Genomic DNA, 5,956 nt, shown 5'->3' with positions numbered 1-5,956 from the left:
CAACGATCTTGTCCCAATACCCCTCAACAAAATGGTATGGCAGAACGTAAGAATCGTCATTTGCTTGATGTAACACGCACATTGCTTCTCCAAACTTCTGTACCATCCCGATTTTGGGTAGAGGCTTTTTCCACAACTGTCTTCTTGATCAATCGTCTTCCTTCTACGGTTATTGAACTTGATTCTCCTTTCTTTCGTCTTTTTAAAATTCATCCTGATTATAGTGCTTTACATACTTTTGGGTGTGTGTGTTTTGTTCACTTGCCTCCTTTTGAAAGGCATAAGCTTGGAGCACAATCTGTTCAATGTGCATTTATGGGATATAGTCACTCTCATAAGGGATTTGTGTGTTATGATGTCACTAACCATCGTTTTCGCATTTCTAGAAATGTGACATTTTTTGATAATCAGTTTATGTTTCCTGTGTTTCTCCTGTCATTAATGATATTGTTACTCTTCCTAAGTTTTCTATTATGCATCAATCTATTGAACGTTATAAACCAGGTCATGTATATGTTAGGCAAAACAGGCAGCAGGTTCCCACACCCCTTCCCGACGCTGAACCGCCACCTGATCCTATACCGGTTGAACCACGGCGTTCTGGTCGAATATCTCGTGCACCAGATAGATATTCACCAGACAGATATGATTCCTCACATACTTCTCTGACTGCCACGCTCTCTAGCATATCTATTCCTACTTGTTACTCACAGGCTGTTAAGGATGTGCGATGGATAAAAGCAATGAATGAAGAGCTTCAAGCTCTTCAAGAGAATTTCACATGGGATATTGGTGTAGTCTGTGAAATTGAATTCTGATGTAAAACCTATAGGTTGCAAATTGGTGTATTCTGTGAAATTGAATTCTGATGGGTCCCTCAATCGTTACAAGGCTCGTTTGGTTGCGTTAGGAAACAAGCAGGAATATGGAATTGATTATGATGAGACATTTGCACCGGTTGCCAAAATGATAACTGTCTGCACGATCATCTGTATAGCTGCTTCTAATGGACGGACTCTTCATCAAATGCATGTGAAGAATGCTTTTCTTCATGGTGACCTGACAGAAGATATTTATATGACTCCACCTCAAGGCTTATTCTCTTCATCTAAAGGCGTGTGTAAGCTCAAACGCTCCTTATATGGTTTGAAACAGGCACCTAGAGTGTGGTACGAGAAATTCCGCTCCACTCTACTTGGATTCTCCTTTACTCAAAGTCAGTATGACTCATCTTTATTTATTCATAGCACATCTGCGGGTATTGTTCTGCTTCTTTTGTATGTTGATGATATGGTTATTACTGGTTCGGATCATGCTTCCATTCAGCAACTTAAGCAACAGTTACAAGCATCATTTCACATGAAAGATATGGGTAATCTACATTATTCTCTTGGTCTTGAGGTTCATTCTACATCCAAGGGCATCTTTCTCCATCAACACAAGTATGCTAAAGATTTGATTTCTATGGCCGGTCTCGAATCGACTAATCCGGTAGATACTCCTCTTGAGGTTAATGTCAAATATCATCGTGATGATGGTGATCTTTTGCCTGATCCCTTATTGTATCGACAACTTGTGGGTAGCCTTAACTACTTGACTATTACTCGCCCCGACATATCTTTTGTTGTTCAACAAGTAAGTCAATTCATGCATTCTCCTCGCCATCTTCATTTAGCTGCGGTTCGTCGTATAATTCACTACTTAAAGGGAACCTCTCAACGTGGATTATTCTTTTCCGTTGGAATTTCTCTTCAGTTGAATGCTTATAGTGATGCTGATTGGGCAGGGTGTCCTGATACTCGTCGATCTGTTACTGGTTGGTGCATGTTTCTTGGTTCTTCATTGATCTCTTGGAAAAGTAAGAAGCAAGTAAGAGTTTCTAAATCTTCTACTGGATCAGAGTATCGTGTCATGTCTGCTGTTTGTTCAGAAATACTTTGGCTTCGTGGTCTTTTGGCTGAACTTGGATTTCCCCAAACAGAGCCAACTTCACTTTATGCTGACAATACAAGTGCCATTCAAATTATTGCAAATCCTGTTTTTCATGAACGCACCAAACATATCGAAGTTGATTGTCATTCAATACGTGACGCCTACGATGATCGAATAATATCACTTGCTCACGTCAGTACTCAGTTGCAGGTTGCAGATATTCTTACCAAGGTTGTTCCACGCCCACGACATTAGTTTTTTGTCTTGATACTTTGGTCAAGGAGCATCAATTTGAGGGGGGATGTTAATCAGGAAATAATCAAACACATTTATTGTAAATAATTTACATTCATAGAATAGAAAATTAGTCATTAAGAGCTGTAATTAGTTGTGATTAGTCATTATGAGTTGTAATTACCGACACTATTATATATAGTATCAAATGCAATAAGAAAGGCATCAAGCCAGAATTTCTAACAGGGACAACGTCTAATTGTTAATGTTTGCAGGGAATGAGGTGGAGAAGCCCCATGCAATCCAACGTGTGCAAACTTGAACCGTTATATATATGCATGTAGGCAAGGGATGGAGGCAACAATGGCCAATAGAACCCTGATGGTAGTCATTTTCACTACAGGACTGAAGGTGTCCATGTAATCCAACCCTTCAGTTTGTGTAAATCCCTTTGCAACTAAACGTGCTTTGCATCTTTCAACTATGCCATTGGCATGTAATTTCACCTTGAATATCCATTTGCACCCAATGGCCTTCTTGTGTGAAGGTAAAGGCGCAAAATCCCAAGTCTTGGTTTTAGTCAGAGCATCTAACTCAGAATTAATGGCATTCCTCCGTTTAGCATCACAAATAGCAGTCTTGTATGTTTTAGGTTCACTAAAGGTAGACAAGTTTAAAGTGAAATGTTTGTGTGCAGGAGATAAAAGATCATAAGAAAGGACGGAAGAAATGGGATACTTATAGGTAGAAGATGATGTGGAAGCAGTTGAATCTGAATTGTGGATTGTATTAGAAAGCAAGTTGCAGTGGTTTGAGATATATTGGGGGTTGCACATGTCTACTAGATTTTCTAGCAAACATGTTTATCTTGAATATGTAGTGGAGTGGGATTTACATCATATGAATGTGAAGGTATGTTGCTAGTGTTGGGAGCAAGTGATGTATTAGGTGGATTCTCTCCAATTTGATGGGATGGTGAAGGAGAAATTGTGGTAGGAGTAGATGAGGGTTGGCTAGGCAAAGTTGGCATAAAGGCATGATAAAAAAATTCATCTAAACCGGAAGAATAATGCAAGGGAGGGTTGTGATGGGTGACCTGGGTAGGAGAAGGACCATGTTTGTAAGGAAATTGGAACTCAGAGAATACAATATCTCTGGACAAAAACAGTTCCTTGCAATGTAAGTCAAACAAAATGTGTCCTTTAACACCAGGTTTGTAACCCAAGTATATGTATTTTCGAGACGTAGAGTCCAACTTCTTTTTGTTGGCTTTCAAAGTGGTTGCATAGCATAGAGATCCAAAAACATTTAAATTGGACATGTCAGGGAATTTGTTGTAGAGGATTTGGTAGGGTGACTTGTGTTTCAAGAAAAGTGTAGGTAATCAATTGATAATATGCACAACAAGGCCAACAACATGAGTCCAAAAAATAGTTGGTAAATGAGCTTGGAACAAGAGGGCTTTAGTGATGCCTAGGATGAAATGTCATTTTGTTGAGGAGTACCAACACAAGATGTGTGATGAATGATGTCAAGTTGTTTGTAAAAATCATTGAGAATGAATTCATTGTCATTATCAGATCTAATGCATTTAATGTGACGGTTGAATTGGGTTTTAACCATTGTTACAAATGATTGAATGTGGGATGTTGTCTCAGATTTCAATCTCATGAGTAAAAGCCAAGTAAATATGCTTTTATGATCTACAATAGTTATAAAATATCTATATTCCATCATGGATGGTATGGCTAATGGGCCCTGTCATACGGTGAACTGACTTTAATGTGTTTTTTTTATCGCAATGTCGCGGTTAGCAAGAGTCGCCACCGACTTTTCTTTTATCCAATAAGGAAAGGTGGAAAAGAACAGGAAAGACCTTAATTTAGATTCTTGGGTTCGGGAGGTACATTATACAAAGGGAAGGTGTTAGCACCCTTTGTATCCATGGTTATCCATGGGCTCTTAATTGCTCAATCATTTATGTTTTTCTAGTTTGAAAAAGTGGTTGAGAAACGTGTAGGAAATGTTTTGAAAAGGAGAATTTAACTTTGTAATGATTCTTGAATGAATGTATACAAAGTGGTTATCTCGTTTAGTTTTGAAAATAGTTTAGAAAAAATATAACTTGGCAATGATTCTAGTGCGAATGTATGCCAAGTGGTGATTTTCTAATGGAGGTTTTGAAAGGTGTAAGGTGTGAAAAGTAGTTTTAAATTGTGAATGAGCAATTAAGAGTTATACCTATCCGAAGTCTTTCCGGGCATTTCCTATCCTTATGAGGGTAAAACTGTCCTTACTATTGAGAAGTAAGTAGTTTTATCCTTTGGATGTTTAAGGGTCATTGTAGGGTCACCGATAGGTCATTGAAGGCAACAGTGGTAGGAATACCTTAGCATTCGGAGGGACGATCATCATTTAACCGTAGGCTACACCGAAGGGTCATCGAGGGACAAAATCGTATTTTCGAAGGCAACATCCGAGGGACCATGATTTATTTTATGATGATTTAACCGAAGGGTCTTTGCTAAGCGTATCCCTACATTCGCGGGACATGACCGTAATACCGTAATACCGGAGGGCAACAAAGAGAGGTCCAAGATCGCATATTTAAAGGCCATATTTTAAAGTCAATTAGGTGATTTAAGGTGAATCTCCACATTAAAATCAATACATTAAAATTAATACATTAAAATTAATACATTAAAATTAACTAGATAATTTAAGGTGAAACTCCACAAGGGTATCCCACAGATAAAGTGGAAGACCTAAATGACAATCTTTTCCTGGGACATGTGAACCTTTGCAAAATTCAGCAAACGGGTTAGAATACCAAATCGGGGTGCAATCGAGGATCACACCGCAAAAGAAACATAGCAGCAAAAATGTCATGCAAAACAATGTAGGATGATAAGGGAACAGATCGGAGAAGCATAGCACATAATAAACGAAATATAAGCGACTGTCTTGTTCGCCTTATTGCATTCAATTACAGAAATAATATGGTCAAACATTCGGGATATTCAGGCGTACTGGAATTCACATGCAAAGTCTAATCCAAAAAAATTCAATCATGATGCCTTATGTATTTAGAGATTACAAATTGGAAGCATAAAACAATAATGATACGCAAACCTGTTTGCAATGGAGTGGTAATGCTGAATTGGCAAGTCACTTTTGGTATCGGGTGGAGTTGGACGGCGGCAACGGCGGTGCGGATGAGCGGTCGTCAGGGTTTCCGCTCTGAATTCTCTTGGTTAACCTCCAGGGTTTGCTCCGGTTGCCTCGGTTAGGGTTTGCTTGCTAGGGTTTTCCTTCCTCTCTGTCTGTCCCTTTTCTGAATGAGGTCTTGGTATTTATAATAGTTTTTTTTTGACCTAATGGGCTCAGAATGAAGCCCAAAATTAACGGGCAAATTTTTGGGTATGACAGGCTCCATATATCCATAAGCAGTTAATCAAAAATTGAATGAGATACATGAGAACTAAGGGGAATGGCATAAAAACACACATCACAAGAATATTATGATTGACATGACAAGTTTTATAAAAGAAAAGCATTTATTGAATTCAAGTAGCTTGGTATAGGAAGCATGACCAAGCCTAAGATGCCATAGGCTACAATTGGGAGATTTATCTATAGAACGAGTGAGAGTTTAGTTGATGTAATGAGCAGATGGAGTGTTGTGCAAGGTAACTGGTGGGAAGGTCAAGAGATACAATCCACCATGCAATTCAGTTGTGTCAATCATCTTCTTGGAGCATAAATCCTGTATAACACAATCAACAATATT

Source organism: Lathyrus oleraceus, chromosome 1, assembly GCF_024323335.1.
Source record: "Lathyrus oleraceus cultivar Zhongwan6 chromosome 1, CAAS_Psat_ZW6_1.0, whole genome shotgun sequence".
NCBI lineage: Eukaryota > Viridiplantae > Streptophyta > Magnoliopsida > Fabales > Fabaceae > Lathyrus > Lathyrus oleraceus.
The sequence above is the reverse complement of the archived record's forward strand: the minus strand, read 5'-3'. Positions refer to the sequence as shown.